This window comes from Vulpes vulpes, chromosome 6 (genome assembly GCF_048418805.1).
Source record: "Vulpes vulpes isolate BD-2025 chromosome 6, VulVul3, whole genome shotgun sequence".
NCBI classification, from domain to species: Eukaryota; Metazoa; Chordata; class Mammalia; order Carnivora; family Canidae; genus Vulpes; species Vulpes vulpes.
Genome location: NC_132785.1, coordinates 5,771,798 through 5,790,465, shown reverse-complemented (window position 1 = coordinate 5,790,465; position 18,668 = coordinate 5,771,798). Strand labels below are relative to the sequence as shown.

General features: G+C 48.0%; 1 protein-coding gene across 1 annotated transcript in view; it reads left to right on the top strand.

The window, feature by feature from the left end:
- The first annotated feature begins 2,078 nt into the window (after positions 1-2,078).
- SLC25A30 (solute carrier family 25 member 30) overlaps positions 2,079-18,668 on the top strand; it is a 39,065-nt gene continuing 22,475 nt past the window's right edge. The window contains exons 1-5 of the mRNA XM_026017224.2: positions 2,079-2,233; positions 2,571-3,005; positions 6,183-6,432; positions 12,670-13,047; positions 15,784-16,556. The gene's annotated coding sequence lies outside the window, so the exon portion shown is untranslated. The remainder of the gene's footprint in view (positions 2,234-2,570; positions 3,006-6,182; positions 6,433-12,669; positions 13,048-15,783; positions 16,557-18,668) is intronic.

Sequence of the window (18,668 nt, the reverse complement as noted above, 5' to 3'; positions counted from 1 at the left end):
TCACAGGCCAGATCAGCTTCAGTGGTTGTGGAAAGAGATGCCATCTCTTGATGAGAGAGTAGCAAGGGCATCTTGCGAGGGAACTGGGTGTTGAGAGGGGAACGTTTGGGGCGGTCTTTGCAAATAAGCAGAAGGGGCACTGAGCACACAGACGGGGAGGCACGAGTACTGGACGGTGGGCAAACCTCTTGTCCTTTACCAGAGCCCAAGCTCAGCATGTCAGAGGGGCTGAAGCTAAGAGCCGGATCAAGAAGGGCTTTGGGTGCCATACCCAGGCATTTGGGTTTTGTTCTGAAGGCGGCAGAGAACCACGAAGGAGATGGAGATGGGCAGGCTTTCTGTTTTGAAAGCCCTAGTGACTGGGACAGGGAGGATAGATGAGGTCACCTGCGCAGGCCCTCGCGGGGCCACCAGGGCGTGAGGATGGAGGCCTCATGACTAAGATTAGTGTCCTTAAAAAAGGGACCCCGCAGAGCTCTCTTGCCCTCTTTCAGCCATGTGAAGACTCAGCAAGAAGACGGCTTCGCCAGCTCCCTGATCTTGGCCTTCCAGCCCCCGGAGCTGTGAGAAATGGAGTTCTCTTGTAAGCCACCCCGTCTCTGGCATTTTGTGACAGCAGCCCAGACCGGCCGAGACTCTTACCCAGGTGAGTTCTGCGGGATCTGATAAAGGTCACACATAAGATGCAGGGTGGTAAGTGCTGTCAGCCAAAGCTGTCCCGTAAAGTCCGCCTCCAAGTACTATCTTGACTTGGTGTCGTGTTTGTATTCTTGGTCTTAACTTTGTTTTCTGGTAATTCCCTGCGAGTCTTTAAAAGAATAGCTTGGTTAGATGGATCCCGCTGCAGCTTTTGCCTGTTACTGCCTTTGTCAGCTCTAACTATGTCCTATGTCAAGGTCACCTCCCTGTTAATAGAGCCTCATGATTCAGTTCATAGTACAAAGCAGTAATTTGGCCTCAGGACTTTTTTTTTGGCTTGGAAGAATTACTCTCAGCATGTTTTCTTCAGCCATACAGAATGTTTTCCCAGGGACCTTAACTCCATTTAATTGCCTTCCATGAGTCTTGCTGTTTTCTCTTGACTGTTCTGGTTTTTTTCTGGAGAGGAGAAATTGTACTAGAGGGCAGTGTCTAAAGTCAGAGGATAAACAGGTGCAGAGTGAGGATGAGCCCAGAGGGAGTTGAGGGGAAGGAAGCCCTTTGGCGAAAAATCTAGATTCTCAAACTATTACTGAGCAGCTCTAGGTACAAAATGCTGTGCACACTGGTGCTAAGGAGAAGCACGAAGACACAATATTAACACTAGGTTTGGGAGATGAGCTACGAACTTATGAAAAGTCGCACAATACAGGAGAAATAGCAAGATAGGTGGATTGTTGATGCTCTTAAGTAGTGAAGTAATAGCATCGGCAGAACCTTTAATGAAGTCAAGAGTCATTCGGTGTGTGGTCCTCGCCGCTGGGATGTAGCGCTGAGCAAGTCACTTGTCAGGCTTCCTAGAGGACCTGGTTTTCAATTCTAACTCAAGAGGGGAAAGACAACACGATGGTTTGGACCAAGATGCTGAAATCCAGGAGAGATTTATGGGGCCGTGAGTAAATCGTTGGAAGTACGTCTTCCAGAGTGATCAGCTGGACCTGGATCCTTTCAACAGCTGCCTTGAGAGGAAGTTGTTAAGAGGCTTAATATTTTTTTTAAGATTTATTTACTTATTTGAGGAGGGAGAGGGAGAGAATCTCACGCAGACTCCCGGCTGGGCGTGGAGCTCCACATGGGGCTTGATCCCACGACCCCAAGATCTTGACCTGAGCTGAAATCAAGAGTTGGCCACTCAACCGACTGAGCCACCCAGGTGCCCCAAGGCTTGCTTTCTGATAGAGCAGCTGTTTGCTCTCCCAAAATGAGGCCTGTCCCTTTCACTTTCTGACGGGAAAGGCCCCTGTTGTGCTGGATCCTGGCATGACACTGGGGGTCAAAGGTCTGGGACAAGCTTGGCGCACGGTTACAAAAAGCCAAGGGGACTGTGGGAACAGATGTGGCCCTGCTTGAACAAGCCCCCTCTGCAGCTGTGCAGCCCCACAGGCACGGGGCTTGTGCCAGGGACATGTCACGCTCCGAGCTGCGGTGGCCCTGCGCGCTGGCCTTCCCGTCCTGACCAGGATGCCCGGAGCTCCAGCTCTCGCTAGGGCCGGAAGGCCCTGGGAACACTCTCTGCACCTGCTGCCCCAAGCCTGTATGACTCTGTTCCCCGGGGCTCAGGAGGGGTCTCTGAGCAGGGCCCGGAGACGGGGCCGGGACCATTTGAGTTAAGGGCGCCCGTCCTCGGGGAGGAAGGAAACCTAGGGGCACCCCAGCTTCACCTCTTTGCTAGAAGATGCTGGAACGCATAAGATCAGCTGGCTTATTAGTGACGGAGTCAGCCCAGCTCTCTACCAACTCTTCGCCTTTTGTGGAAGTGTGATGCTGTTCAGCTCCTAAGCCAGGTGTGCCCCGGTGTGCCCGACCGTTCTAGGTGGCCTCACCCTCCCTGCATCTCTAACGCGACGATTTGCCTTTCTCTTCCTCTTCAGGTCCTGCCTCCTTTGGTCCCGCGCTTCTTTCCAAGAAGAAAACAGAGCATCCCGCACCCCTATGTGTGTCTCATTCGTCCCCTTTGGCAAGTGACATGTCAGCCACCACCCCTCTCGGGCCCTCCCGCTCCTGCCTCCAAGCTGGCCCCTCTGTCTGCCCCCCCAGACCTCACCCAGACCTGTGGCCGGGCCTCCTGCTTGCGGGACTTCAGTGATGCTGCGTTCATCTCCAGCTCCTCCCTGGGCCTGGGGCTCTGCACCCACAGAGCACAGGCTCTCAGGACCCTTGCAACCAGCTTGCAACCAGCCCCCCGCAGAGCCGGCACCTTCGTGTCTAACCCGCCCCCTTTCCAAGGTCCCTGTGCTGTGTGTGGCACCACCAGACGGCCTGTGGTCTCAGCCAGGAGCCCGGGTCCTGCCTCAACCACTTGCCAGGTGAGTCAGGTTCTCTGGGTTCTCTGTCCTTGTCTCTCTGGCCTCTCCCCACTCCCCCTGTCGCCGGCTTAATTTAGCTCTTCGACTGAGAACCTGTACCCCTGCTTCAAGATTTGCTCAGCTCAAGTGTCATCGCCCCCAGGAAGCCTTCCAAAAGTCTGCTCAGACCATTATGTAATTGTTGGGTTATCTTTTTATCCTCTCCCATCGGACCATAAGTCTCTGCGAAGGCACTTCCCCCACCCCCCTTGTACCCAGCACGGCACTTCATCAGTGATTCTCAACTGCTCGAATGTGTAATGTGCAAATGGGTGAAGCGGGTCTTTTTTTTTTTTTTTTAAGATTTATTTATTTATTTATTTATTTATTTATTTATTTATTTATTTATTCCTGACAGACATAGAGAGAGAGAGAGGCAGAGAGACACAGGCAGAGGGAGAAGCAGGCCCCATCCAGGGAGCCTGATGTGGGACTCGATCCCGGGTCTCCAGGATCGGGCCCTGGACCAAAGGCAGGCCCCAAACTGCTGAGCCACCCAGGGATCCCCAAAGGAATTCATGCTTTTTAAAAAAAATTTTTTTTAATTTATTTATTGAGAGACACAGAGAGAGAGAGGCAGAGACACAGGCAGAGGGAGAAGCAGGCCCCATGCAGGGAGCCCGATGCAGGACTCAATCCCGGGTCTCCAGGACCACATCCTGGGCCAAACGCAGGCACTAAACCGCTGAGCCACCAGGGATCCCCTTAATATTTATTTTCCACAGGTGGGATTTGTGATCAAATGTGGGTGTTTCCATTCAACCTACCACATTCCACAGATTTTATCAGGTTTTCCCAGGCATATTTTCTCTTGTTCTCTTTCATTCTCTACTAAACACACGTGGAAGCAAGACTCAAAACTCAGAATACACGCTAGTGGCGGGAGATGCCACCCCAGGTTCCTGGACCAGAAAATGAAGTGAGTAAGCATCTCCAAAGGAAGTTAAGGTTGTAAACTGCAGTCAGACAAAATTAGCAAGCAGCAATTCCATGGGCCTGCCTGGGAGAGTGACTTTCCAGCCCCCCCTGGCTGGCCGTGGGTAGGAACACCAGTGGGACACCTTACCTCGCTCCTGTTCTCCCCGGGAGTTGGCCGCTACGGCTCGATTTTAGGCAAAGCGTCGTCGTTAGGGATGGAGAGCAGGTAAAGAGGGGCCAGCGTGGGGCCATGGGCATGGCATTCCCGCAGAGGGTGGAGGACAGGAGGCGACTCTCCGCCTGGGCTTGCCAATTCCCAGATTGTCTTTGCTGATTATAATGTACCGAATGTCAAAAAAAAAAAAAAAATTGGAGGACTTCGTAAGGGGACAGGTGGTGACTAGACATTATTGTGTTGATCGTTTCCCAGTGTACACACATGTAGAACCACGAGGTTGTTCCCCGGAAACTAATATAATGTTGCATGTCAATTACACTTCAATTTAAAAATATTACCTAATATTAAGCGCTCACATCCCCTATGTGTGTGTGTGTGTGTGTGTGTGTGTGTGTGTGTGTGTGAGATAGAGTCACAACCGGAAAAACCGTCTGGCCATTGCCATCGAGATTTTTTTTTTTTTTAATTTATAGCCTGAATGGGAAGAGGACAGGGAGTAGCGCATGTGAACCCATTTGTCAAATTATCCTTAGTTTTAATTCTTCCGTGAGCTCTGATTAAAGGAAACGCATTTGGGGAAAAGGTCATCCTGTTTGTTTATGTAGGACTTTTTTTTTTTTTCCCCTAATTTGTGAGAGATGCCGTGTCAAAGTGTGGAGGGCATTCTCTGGAATAGATCAATATGCCCCAGCCAAAGTCCAGATGTCCCTTTTTGGGGAAGTGGGGGAAAGGGTGATGGTGGCAATGTGGGTCTTTATGGCCCTGGCTGCAGAATTTTTCCCAGGCTGCTGGAAAATCCAAATTAAGGACAGGGCTTCTGGTCATACAGAGACCTCTGTCAGTTCAAAACCCTTTTGTGGTGTTGGTTGAACAAGCTTGGCACTTATCCCCTCCAAGAGGAATGCGTGCTCATGTGACTCAAGCCCTCAAGTGAGAACTGGCCTTGACCTGCAAGAAGGGCAGTGGTGATAAAAGAAACCTGATACGACATTCTAATCAGGTCCAACCCAAGCACCGGGGTTGAAAAATACAGCTGCTCCTTGTTCTTCCTTCTGCCAAGGAATTTGTTTAGGGAGCCTGAATTGGTGGAGTGTCCGACTTAGAGCTCGCGTCATGTGAGCTAGTTAAGCACAGGCTCCCTCGCTCCGGAATTTACTGAGCATTTGGGGCAGATGTTTAATATGTGTACGGCTGGATATTTCTAAGAACCATCCCCTGATCATTTTATGGAGGGCTGCAGCCATTCTATCATGGCCCTTTCACAGAAGCAGTGATGAAGTATTGCTTCAGTGGATGTCATTCAGGTCTCCACATCCTTCGTGCAGGAAACTATGTTCAGCAGCAGCATGGGTGTGAGAGGAGGCACGCTCAAACACGAATCCTCCTCTTGCAGGTGCTGCTGAAGGGCCCAGGCGCTGACCTGTGTGGAGGTTGGGTCCCCTTCTTTCTCTCCATAACAAAACCCAAAGTGATTTTTAAAAAAAGATTGTACTTATTTATTCATGAGAGACACAGAGAGAAAGAGAGGCAGAGACACGGGCAGAGGGAGAAGCAGGCTCCATGCAGGGAGCCTGATGTGGGACTTGATCCCGGGTCTCCAAGATCACACCCTGGGCTGAAGGTGGTGCTAAACTGCTGAGTCACCGGGGCTGCCCCAAAGTGATTTTTTTTAAACTTCAAGATTTTATTTATTCTCTCATGAATAAATAAACAAAATCTTTAAAATAAAGAAATAAAAACGATTTTATTTATTTGACAGAGAGAGAGCACAAGGAAGTAGAGGGGGAGGATGAAGCAGACTCCCCACTGAGCAGGGGGCCCAGTGCCGGGCTGGATACCAGGACCCAGTGATTATGACCTGAGCCAAAAGCAGACGTTTAACCAACTGAGCTGCCCAGGGGTGCCCCCCCCCCCAAACTGGAGATCTTATGAGAAGTAGTTGGAATGACAGGATTCAACTGTGGAATGAATACGGTGAGGCTCGCTAGAAAGTGTACTTAAGGAGATCATGGATCTGTAAGACTTATTTTGTTGTATTACAGGTACGGTGTTATCAGTTAGGAAAACTGCACGTGACAATACTCAGTCAAAGCGGTATTTTGTTTCATGGAACAAGAAGTCTGGAGGCAGGAAGCTGCTGGCCCTGGTTCAGCTCCACAATGTCTGGAGGACCCTTTCTGTCTTTGTCTTTTGGCCCCGCCCTTCTTAGCATGGGGGTCTTCTGTCATCATGCTTGTCACTTTGGGACGGTAAGAGGGCTGACACAGCGCTGGCACCGCATCTCTACTATAGGTAAGAGGGTGGGAAGGGGCAGGGCCGGGGGGCCACTGCTCCCAGACCTGGTCCTCTTACATAGAAGTAAAAGCTTTCCCCAGACCGGCCCCTCGTGCCCCCCAAGAGTTCCACCTATGTCTCATTAGGCAGAACTTGTCACATGGTCATCGTGCCCAGGTACAGAGGGACTGGGCCAGAGGTGTTGGGCTTTCTCCGCTTCTGTAGAGGAGGCTGCAAAGCAGAAGAGAAAGAGGAATAAGCCTCCCAACCAGTAACAAAAGAGTAGCTACCAGTCCTCCTTTAGGGAAGCAAGGAGTGGTCGGAGTCCATTTAATTGCTTCCTTTTGCGACACTTCTGTGTGAGTCACACTCTCCTCAGCTTCAGGATGCAGATACCTGCTCTGGTTCTTCTACTATTGTGAGGGCTACGTAGGGAAATAAAGGAGACAGGAGGTTACCTCAGGCCACATGGTCAGACCTCTGTGGTCAGGCTAGGTGGGACAATCTGGATGTGGTCATTGCTCCATTTCTTCAACGGCAGCTCTGGCGACACTGTGACAACAGTACCTGGTAGGTGGCTCTTCAGAATCGGCACCTATAGACCCCATGACTCAAATATTTGGTTTCTAAGCCTCTGCTCCTGCCTTTACCAGCAGACTTTCTCCTTGTGGCTTCTACCAAATGTCCTGAGAGAGCATCTGTTGGACCACCTGCACTGTCCCCTGGAGGAGGTGCCCTTGTGGGGCGGGGCGCTGGCTCACAGCCACCCCACCCTCTGGCTGGCCTGGCAATGGCTTCCTTTGGCCAATGAGTGTGTGAGCAGGGGGATGGGTCAGGGACTACCACTCTTGTCACTCTTGAACAGAAGAAGGGGAGAGTGGATGGGGTAGGCTCCCTGAGGCGACAGAGGAGGTAATGAAACAGTGTCCAGTCTGGATCCTCAGGCTCTCTGCTGCGCTGTGTCAAACTGGCCATTTTTTGGGGGGAGGTGGTGCAGCTGTTTTCATCTTTATCAAGAGTTGTCTCTCATTTGCTCAAAGTTAAAGCCCTAAAAGTTTTCTGCTCTACCCGAGTGTCCGAAAACTGGAATAAAAACACAAAACCCCTGCATTTTTATTGTTCTGACAGTATGTGTTCCTATATGCTGTTTTTTGCTTTTGTTTTTGTTTCTTAGAAATTGAGGTAAAATTCACCTAAAACTGAGTCTTTTGAAATTATATTTAGGGCATTAGTACACCGACCGTTTTAAAGTATACTTAGTACGTTTGCAATGCCGTGTAACTATCACCTCTGTCCAGACCCAGATGGTAGATTTTTGAACAAGTGTGTGTGAGTGTCGGGAATGACCCGGTCCTCGGTGCTGGATAGAAGGACTGACCCCAGGAGCTATCTGTTTATGGACCTCCGCTTCTTTATAGACTTCGCATAAGAAAAAGATACCCTCCTGCCCTATGTTACCAGCAGCTCTCCCAGTCCTCAGAAGCCTGCTTGTCCTCCCAAATATCCCTTAACTGCAGAAGACACAGTGAGAAGCTGTTTGTTGGCTGAGGATTTATTGTTTAATCATTTTATGGTGCCTTAGATAGCAGTTAAATTCACACAAGAGCAAACAAATGATGACCAAACGGAGTTAGGTACAAGGCCGTGGGTGGTTTGGTTCTGACATGAAAATAGAATCCCTCCTCCCATTCACTCTCTGGGGGAGGAATCTTCCAAATTAAGGCCTCAGGATGGATTCTCAGAGGGCCAGGCCACTACTAACCTCAACAGCAAGTTTTATGGCAAAACCCTCTCCCCTTCCTTGGCGCTGCCACAGAATCAGCTCATTGGATCCTCATAATGGGCCCATGAAGGAGGCAGGGCAAGTATTGTCATTTCTCTGTCTCTCTTTTTTTTTTTTATTCATTTATTTAAGAGAGAGAAGAGACAGAGATAGCAAGAGAGAGAGAGAGAGAGCACAAGTGGGGAGAAGAGGGAGAAGTAGGCTCCCCTCTGAGCAGGGAGTCTGACACAGGGCTCCATCTCAGGACCCTGAGATCATGACTCGAGCTGAAGGCAAACATTTTTGCAACTGAGCCAACCAGGTGCACCAGGTATTGTCATCTTATAAGACCAGAGATTCTGGGCACCTGGGTGGCTCAGTGGTTGAGAGTCTGACTTCGGCTCAGGTCGTAACCCTGGGGTCCTGGGATCGAGTCCCCCATGGGGCTCCCTGCAGGGGAGCTTCTCCCTCTGCCTGTGTCTCTGCCTCTCTCTCTCTCTCTCTCTCTCTGTGTGTGTCTCTCATGAATAAATAAATAAAATCTTAAAAAAAAGACAGAGACTCTGAGAGCATTGTCTGCCTCTCTCTTGACCACCCATCCCCTCTAACCCTACAAGGATAAATGGAAGAGCCACATAGGCCCCTCCAATTATAGACTAGCTTGGAAGGAATATGCTCAGATTTGACCTTTAACACCAGTGTTTTTTAAACTGATGTTTTTCAATTTAGGGGGCTATGAACAGTGTGAACATCAAGTGAGAGAGAATAGAATAATGAATATCAGAGTCACTGTGCTCATAGTAGGTATTTTCTCCTGGAATGTTTGCTTCAGTAGAGTGTGTGCGCACGCACACGGGTGTGTATGTGTGTGTACTGGGGCATGAAGTAAAATGTGTTTCCCAATGTAGGTTATAGTTTAACAAAGTTTGAAAGCTATGGACATAAATGACTATGGTCTGGTCAGGTCTGCTCAGATTTGGACATCGCCAGCCTCAGGCCTTGCCTATCTACTGCCCTGACCCTTCAAATATTAGCAGGATGATAATGGGTGTGTTCAGAGTCCTCGTGCCAAGCTCATGGACACTCTACCAGAGGCAAAAATTGAACATGACAGTCTGCACCGAGGGCAAGTTCCAAGAACGGAAAACACAGCCCTTGTAGGGTTGTATGACTTTTCAACTGTAAAAACAGTGTCAGTCCTGGCTTTGCTGTCCCCCCGATAATTTTGTGAAGGTACTTGAACATTCTAGTGCATTTCCAGAGCCACAGGCCAGGGCGCTGACCTCCCTTACACTCCGAAGAAGCCTGCTGCAGAGTGCTCTGGCTAAAATTATCCCTCTGAAGCCACCTGTTTCGTTCCTTTTATACTTGTGCCTCTCAGCATTAGATGTCCCAGATCACTTGTCCCAAATTCTTTTTCATGGAAAAAGCCATTATTCCATCTGTTGGAGGTTTTTCTTTTTTTTTTTTTTTTATTAAGATTTATTTATTTATTTTAGAGAGAGAGTGGGAGGAGAGGCAGAGGGAAAGGGAGAGTGAAACCCACGCTGAGCCCAGGGCCTGACGCGAGACCCAATCTCAGGACTCGGAGATCACCTAACCCTGAGATCATGACTCAGATCAGGACCTGAGCCGAAACCAAGAGTCGGATACTTAACCGACTGTGCCACCCACATGCTCCTCCATTTGCTGGAGATCGTACTTTGCCTTTTCTCTTTTGCTTCCAATAAGCTTAAGTCTGATAGTTTTCTTAGGCAGTGTCTACATGAAGGCAATCCCGAAAATTAGAGGTAAAATATTTTGTCAAATGAATAGCTATAAAAAAAATGCAGACAATTCCAGTCAAAGCTCAGCTTGATTTTTTTTTTTCCTGTTGAATAGTTAGTTTTCTTAGTGTCCCATAGTTTTAACTAGCCATTTTTGTTTCTGTTTCTGCCATATTTTTAACTTTTTAAAAAGTAATCTCTAGTTGCCGATGTAGGGCTTAAACCAATGACCCCGAGATTGAGAGTCACCGGCTCTTCTGACTGAGCCAGCCCATCGCCCCATGTTCCCATGTTCCTATTTGAAATTATTATTTAATAAAAGTTCATTAAAAGTATTGGGTACAAGCCTCAGGACCAAACCACCAAGAAATGGTAAGAGCTTAACTTTTAGATTCTTAACTATCTAGTAATACTGGTTTTACCTAAAGGCAGTGGGCCTTTTGGGTATAAGCTGAGAGAGATGTTCAGAACTCATGATGTTCAGAACACTCACGATGATGATGATAAGGATAGTGACGGTTGCGAGGCTTATTATATGCAGGGTGCCCTATTCATTATTTCATTTATTTCCTTTAATTATTACAAACACCCTCTGAAGAAAGTATGACACTGATTTCACCTTTAAGGACACTGAGAATTATAAAGAAGATATGTAACTTTTTCAGTTCTCACTAGTGAGATGCCAGGTCCCCAAATAACTGTGGGGTGTGTGTGTGTGTGTGTGTGTGTGCGCGCAAACCCAAGCTGTTCCTGAGTGTTGACAGGGGGACCAGGGGAAGTGAAGGTCAGGTTCCCAGGAGCATGCCCCAGAGCGCCCAGGCGTGGGGCTGCGAGGGGGGCACGGGGGGCTTGGGTGAGGGAAGGTTCAGGGCAGACCCAATTAGGGGGGACAGGGGGGTGGGATGGCCGGGGGCCGGGGAGGGCGCATTAGCATCCCGTCACTGCTAGAACCAATGACCACGGCCTCGGTGGCATAAAGCAGGACACATTTATTAGCTTGTAGCTCTAGAGGTCAGAAGCCTGAGCCTGGCCTCGCTGTGCCAAAGTAAGGTGCTGGGCAGGGCTGTGCTCCTTTCTGCAGGCTCTAGGAGAGAATCCGTTTCTGTGACTTTCCCAGCTTCTGGAGGCTGCCGGCCTCCCTTGGCTTTTGGCTCCTTCCACCTTCAAAGCCAACAATGGAGGGTTGAGTTCTTTTTTTTTTTTTTTTTAAGATTTTATTTATTTATTCCTGAGAGAGAGAGAGAGAGAGAGAGAGGCAGAGACACAGGCAGAGGGAGAAGCAGGCCCCCTGCAGGGAGCCCGACATGGGACTCGATCCCGGGTCTCCAGGATCACGCCCTGGGCTGAAGGCAGGCGCTAAACTGCTGAGTCACCCAGGGATCCCCCGAGGGCTGAGTTCTTACATCAAATCACCTGGCCTGTCTCCATAGTCCTATCTCCTTCTATGATTTGCTGCCGCCCTTTTCCATGAAGCAGCGCCCAGTGATTACATTGGGCCTTCCTTCTGCATAATCCAAGGTAACCCGCCCCCCTACAAGTCAGCTGGTTAGTATGGTTCGCAACCTTAATTCCCCCGGCAATCTACACCCCCCCTTATAACCTAACACAGTCATAGGCCTTTTGGGGGGTCATTGTTCTGCCCACCACAGCGGACTCTTGGATAAAGGAGGGATTAGGAGAGATTTCTTGGAGGACATTACCTCCAAAATGAGCCCTGAACGATGAGAGAGAATTAGCAAGAGCAAGAGTTTAGCTCGCACAAGGTCCCAGGAGTGCCAGGGAGCACTGGGCACGTTTGCGGAGGTGCAGGTGTCTCAGAGAAACACTCCCTGGCCCCCCCAGAAGATGTGTGCTCAGAAAGGCGCCTGTAACCGAGAGAAACCTATGCCCAAAGTGACAGTCCCACGAAACAGAATGTCTCAAACCTCAGCACCATTGCCATTTTGAGGATTCTTTGTTGGGAGAGGCCTTTCGGGGCATCGCGGGATGTTTGGCAGGGATCTGTGGCCCCTCCCCGACAGGTGCCAGTAGCCGCGGTCCAGTCGTAACAACCAAAAATGCCTCCGGACATTGTCAAACATCCCCTGAGGAGGCAAAATCTGGCTGAGAACCGCTGCTGTGAGATATAATGATACAGGATTTTACTGGCTCATTCCCCGTATCCCAGCTGGGAATCCTCGCCTCGCCAGGCGTTCCTGTTAGGATAGCGATGGCTCATTGCTGCTCCTCTTTGGCAAGGGGAGGGGAAGGTAGCTGGATGCCTCAGATGCAACCTGCAGCCCTTCCCCCCCCCCCCCAGCCCTCTCTTCCCCACCCCCACCCCAACCCTCCCAAGCCACTGAAGACTATCCCTAAAAGTGGTTTGATTCAGGCCTTTCGCTGCTTGGCACCAAGCATACAGACTCTTTCCTGTCAAGATCTAGGGCCACAGAACAATGTATCAGCATTGTTCCTTCTTTGTTTTAAAAAATATTTTATGTATTTATTTATGAGAGACACAGAGAGAGAGAGAGAGGCAGAGACACAGGCAGAGGGAGAAGCAGGCTCCACGCAGGGAGCCCGATGCGGGACTCGATCCTGGGACCCTGGGGTCACGACCTGAGCCAAAGGCAGAGGCTCAACCCCTGAGCCCCCCAGGCCTCCCTCAGCGTTGTTCTTGTAATTTAATGCAGTTGTACACACATTTGCTAAACTCTAGCTGATTTCACAGCATTTGCTCCTCATTAGGACACGACGCAGACTCAATGGCCAAGGCGATGAGAGACACGATGTGGGTGAGGGTCCCTCCTGCCCAGCTCGTCATGTGGACTGCGACAGTCCACTCATGGAGTGCTGCCTTGTGACTCTGAGGATCTCACTGCTCTGAACGGCGGCAAACCTAACTGGAAATAAGGATAAAAGCCCAGCTCCTTAAGATGACCTGTTAAGAGATAAGTGAATCAGTGAGGAGGATGGGGAACCAGATTCCTGGACTGCGGAGCCGGGAGGACCACACAGTGACGGGCTTCTGTGCCACACTCAGGGCTTGTCCTTAACCCTGAAGACTCTGGGGAGCCGATGAAGAGTTTTAAGCTCATCAGCGACAGAGCCCGATGAGCTTGGAAGGTATTTTTAGAGGACTTCCATTTTTACAAAGTGTATTTGTGCAAGCGTCACCTCATTTAACCTCCTGTAGGGTAGGTATTGTTTCCATTTGGCAAGCGAAGACTTCGAGACATTATTCATTAATCGAGGTCAGAGCGCTAATAAAGTTGTGGCCAGGACCGAGTGGAACCTAGGTCTTCATTTCCGCACAGCCATTCCGGGTGTGTTTATTGTAGTCAGATAAAAACTATACACGGAGAGCTGGTAAGGGGAAGTGGAGGCAAAGAATTATAAGAAAAGTGGTCGTGCCCGCCAGGGATCCACGCTGAGTAGTTAGTAGATTTTGTTTTGAGGCTTCCTACTGCTCTTTTGCTATTCTTGTTTTTAGAAGGTGGAGGAGGGACAGTAAAGTATCTTCCAAATTGAGAAGGCACTTTGAGACTGAATTAACAAAGCAGGTGACCCCAGACAGTTTGTAGAGAGTTTTATTCCGGAGAATCAGGTGACAATCCTGACGCTATGCAGGTATTCTCAACTAAGACCAACCTTTGTCTACAGATTGTATAGGGAGATGGGAGGTACAGAGGGCACTGTGATGGGGTCAAAGGGTCTGCATACACATAATTGATAATTAGCATTTAACAGACCTCATGGTATGACCTGTGCATGGGGGGGTGGTGGGGGGTGAACTATATTATCTCCATTAGTTATCTAAACAACCTTAGGGAAGACCAGAACAAGCCTTCCTACATTCCGGGCCAGGGCATATATTATCCTCCAAGGACATGAAGCCCCAAGGGAGGTCCTCACGGGGACGAACAAGATGGAAGGCCAAAGATGGGGTCAGTGTTGTCAGCGGCGTGCACTTGTTCCTAAACTAATTATGATGATGTAACCAAGTTACTGTTCCCCAGGGCAGTGATTTCCAACCTGTGGATGAAGGCCTTTTGGGGGGATCCACGACTATTCAGAGGGGCTTCAGGTTCAGTGCACATTTTCTTAATGGGAGCTGAGAATACCACCATCGATTTTATAGGGACTCCAAAGGTTTTAAAATTTTAGTTTATGTTACAAAGAGATCCTCATACTTGAACAGTTGGAATTGTGAATTACTAAATACTAAATATAAATTACTAGATATTATGTGTGTGTTACTAAGGATTATACGTATATTGGCAGAGGGTGGTAGGACATGGGAACAGTGGGGTTTGGGCGTGTAAAGGATGGATAGGAAAGCGGAAAGTCCACTTGGTGAGATGAGCATGGGGGCAGTAAACATCATGTATTTCGTCCCCTGCCCTAGAAAAGGAAGCAGGTCAATGACTCCCCCACCCCCAGACTGGGGATTGCATTTGTTTTTAGGTCAATTCTGGGGATACCCCAATCACGTCCAAACTGTATCATTAACAAAACAGCATGTAGACAAAACTTGAAGGATTCATTTAGAGTTCAAGTTGGAGGGAAAAGAAAACACTTTGTAAGCCCACGGCCGAGGCTGCTGGAGAAGCAGGAGAGGGGAATGAGAGAGGGTAATCCTGGGTCCTGGTATAGGCCACTTACCTCCAGGGACCTCAGTCCCTCATCTGTGAATGGAAATGACACCTCTTTGGTCTGAATAAACCCATGAATGTAAAGATCGCCGCCGTGACTCTTGGCATCAACAGCTGCAGGTTCTCTACAAATGTGTTTACTCTCTGACCCAGTGATTCTCCCGGGAGTTTACCCTAAAACTGTCTCTCCTCCAATAAAAGGAATACAAGCAAAGGCTTATTCACTATGCCACTATTTGCCATGGCAAAGTATTGCAAACAACCCGCATGCCGTGTTTTAGTTTTCTCTTGCTGCCTAATCCATGACCACAAGATTTAGCTGAGAGCAACATCGACTTGTTGGCTCCTAGCCCTGCCCATTGAAGTCTGACGTCGTGGCTGAGTTCTCTGCTCAGGGTGAATCAAGGTGTTTCTTATGGCGCCAGGACCAAGGATCCCGTTTCCTTGCTGGGTGACCCTCTCAGCTCCCCGAGGCTCCCTGCACCTCTTTGCCATCAAACCAGCACATCCAATCCTTCTTGTGATTTGAAGCTCTGACTTCCCTTCTGAGGGCAGCTAGAAAACACTCTGCTTTTAAAGGGCCTGCGTGATTAGGTCAGCCCACTGGACAGTCTCGCTCTCAGGGGATCAACTGATTTGGGACTTGACTACATGCATGCAAAATCCTTTCACAGCCATACCTAGATGAGTGTTTGATTGAATGGCTGGGAGAAGCATGTGTGCACCAGTGGCCAAGAATCCTGGGGCCCATCTTAGGACCCTGCCCATCACACATAGGCAGCTGAATACGTCTGCTGGGTCCAGGCACATGATGAAGAACTATGCTATAGTGAGAAGCGATGAGAGAGGCCTCTGTGGACTGCTCTAGCATGACTTCCAGGATGCGTTATACATTATCACATGCAAAAAGCCAGGTGGAATAAAGTGTGCTTCCTTTCCTGTAAGAAAGAAGGGGAAGTTAAGAAAAACATATATTATGGCAGGCAGCCTTGGAGATGGGCCCCAATGATCCTTGCCTTTTACATGTAAGCTTACATAATCCTTTTCCTTTGAGTCTGGGCTGGACTTATCAACTGGTTCCAGCCAATAGAATATAGCAGAAGTGTTAAATTAGGTTACGAAGGGATGATTGGCTTCCATCTTGGAATCAACGTCCCTGTCTCTCCCTGAGCTCGCTCTCTCTCTCTCTCTCTCTCTCTCTCTCCAGGGCAAAGCAAGCTGCTATGTTATGAGTAGTTACACGGAGGAGCCACAATGCAAGAAACCTAATTCTGACTCTTGTGGGTTGAATTGTGCCCACCAGAAAGACATGTTGAAGTTCTAGCTCACCTGGTACCTATGAGTATGACCATATTGGAAATAGGGCCTTCACAGACCTACTCAAATTAAGGTGAGGTCGTACTAGATCAGGGCAGATCCTGCTCCCCTGAAGGAAATGGGGACACAGAGACACATGCACCAAGGGAAGAACATCATGTAGAGGCAGAGGCAGAAATTGAAGTCATGCAGTTGCAAGCCAGGGAATGCCAAGGGTGGCTGGCAATGGCTCAAAGCTAGGAGAAACACAAGGAAGGACTTTCTTTTAGAGCCTGCAGAGAGAACATGGCCCTGCTGACATCTCAATTTTGGACTTCTGGCCTTCGGAACTTCAAGAGAATGAAATCTTGTTTTTCAAAGCCATCCAGTTTGTGGTAATTTGTTATGGCAGTCCCAGGAATCGAATACACTGGCCAGTGGCCAGTGAGGAGGACCTGAGGCCTGCCAATAGCCATGTGAGTGAGCTTGAAAGAGGATCTTCTAAAGCCTGCCAACAGCCAGGCTGAGTGCGCTTGGGAGCAGATTCTCCCCCGACTCCAGCCCTGATGTGCCTGCACCCACAGTCGAGGGTGCCACCTCGACTGCATTCTTGGGAGGCCCAGGAGGCCTTGGGAGCTACAGGTGTCTACCGGAGCCCCTCTGGGTTTTTGACCTACCAAAACTGTGAGCTAATACATGTTTGTCGTTTTAAGCTACTAAGCTTAGTAATATAGCAATAGATAACTAACAACTATATCTATATACAGTTATACATATTTTTAACATGGGGTTGATGAAAGAATAAGCTAGAAACTAAGGAAAGTGGTTACTGCTAGGAGGTGAGTGAGGCCAGAGTGCAAGGAATGAGGAGGGAGTTCAACCTTTGCAAGATTTTATTTTGAACCAAAAAATGAAATTGAATAAAAAGATGAAAAAAAGCAAACTCTCAAATTGATGCAAATAAAAATAACAAACTTAACAATGTATCAAATAGAGGACATAACCATATCAAAAAGCAATTAATTCAAGCAAACTTTGAATGCAGTACTCTCTCTACCTGCACAGCATTTAGAAGGATGTATTATAAAGATACAAAGACCTGCCAAGAAATCTGGAGCTTAAAATGTTTGTTGCTGGTGGTAGTACTGGTATGTGAGTCTCAACTAGTTTCTGTATATCGAAGAATAAATGAGCAAATATATTGATGCCGTTGAGAACTAGGGTTTTCATTGAGGGGGGAAGAAGATATAAATACAGAAAGAGGAAGGCTAGAATGAATCCTATGGTGTTGGATTTTGACTTGGAGGCATGAACTCATGACTCAAAACTATATTGGGGTGAAGAGGATAGCATTTACTGTGTTGTATCTACATCTCCATGAAAAAATATATATGCTCTGTCCACTGTAAGGGCCTAGAATGACAGCCCAGTAGCAATGAGCACAAGGACTCAGATCCAATTTCCTTAGTGCCATTTCCTACTAGAAGCAACTAGAGTTTTCCTGCTTAGGGCAGAGAAGATTCGGTGAAGAATTAGTAGGTCTTGGATCAGAAAATAGGGAAGTGCTCAAAGATTGATAGGATATTATATATATATATATGAATAAATATAGGCATATTATATATTTATATAAATGTATAAGTATATACATAAGCATATGTATACATATATATATGAATAAAGAATAAAGGTCAGGAGGCTTCCATTGGCCAAATATGGACAATTTGAGCATCAATAATAAAATAAATGAAGTATTTTTTTTATAGTAACTGAATTAAATTGAACTAAAAAAATGCAGGAGTCCACACTTACTCAAAAAGGGGGAGGTGGGGAGGGGAGCTGGGAAGGGAAGAAGGATGAGAAGCAGGGGGGAAAAAGAGGGGTACTCTTCTTTAGACATTTAGAAGGAATTAGAAAAGCATCAGAAAATCACCACTTTGTAACCAATTTGATGAGCGTTCATCAGTGTGTGCTACACCCCTTGGGCAAAAATATTCAACCCTCCAGCCTGCACTGTGGAGAGTCTCCGCTGCAGTGGGACAGAGGTACAGTTTTTTTTTTTTTTTGAGAGGTACAGTTAAAATAGAAAAGAAATGGAGACCAGCCTTGAAATTTCTCTAATCAGACAAAAACCAGTTTAATCATACAGAGCTTCATCTGCAAGGCTAACCTGACCTGGGTACTTTCTTGCGTAGGCTTCTGGCCATCCTAAGCAAGGCTTGGACTGTTTCTTAAGGTTGATATGAGGTAACCACTGACCAGTTTCCTGTCATTTAAGAGAATCCTAAATATTATAGCCAATTGCTGTGAAGAGCAGTCAATGCTTCCTGGCTCTATGAGCTGATTTATCACACACTCCTGCGCCTCGTTCTGTGTTTTGGGTTGGGTGCTCTCAGTTTGCAAACCATCCTTCTGATGCGGGCACAGTACACTTTTACTGATTACCAGCTTGGAGATTCATTGGTTTTATACTTCTATCATTTCCGGGCTTCTGACAATACCTTTGTGAGAGAGACCTGCCAACCGGTGCCCTGACCAAGTCATCCAGATCAGCACCACGGATGCCGGGACAAAGGAACACTGTGCCTTCTCATGGAAATAGCATCACCTGCTACTTTCTTACTAACATGTTTAACCCGCATCTGATCATAAGGAAACACTTCGATAAATCCAAATTGATGCCGTCTACGAGACAGTTGTCCTGGGCTTTCCAAATGTGTCAAAGTTATGAAAGATTTTGCAAAAAGTGGAGGCAACTAGTACACAAAAGGAGTTTCTAGAGGCTTGATGTTAACC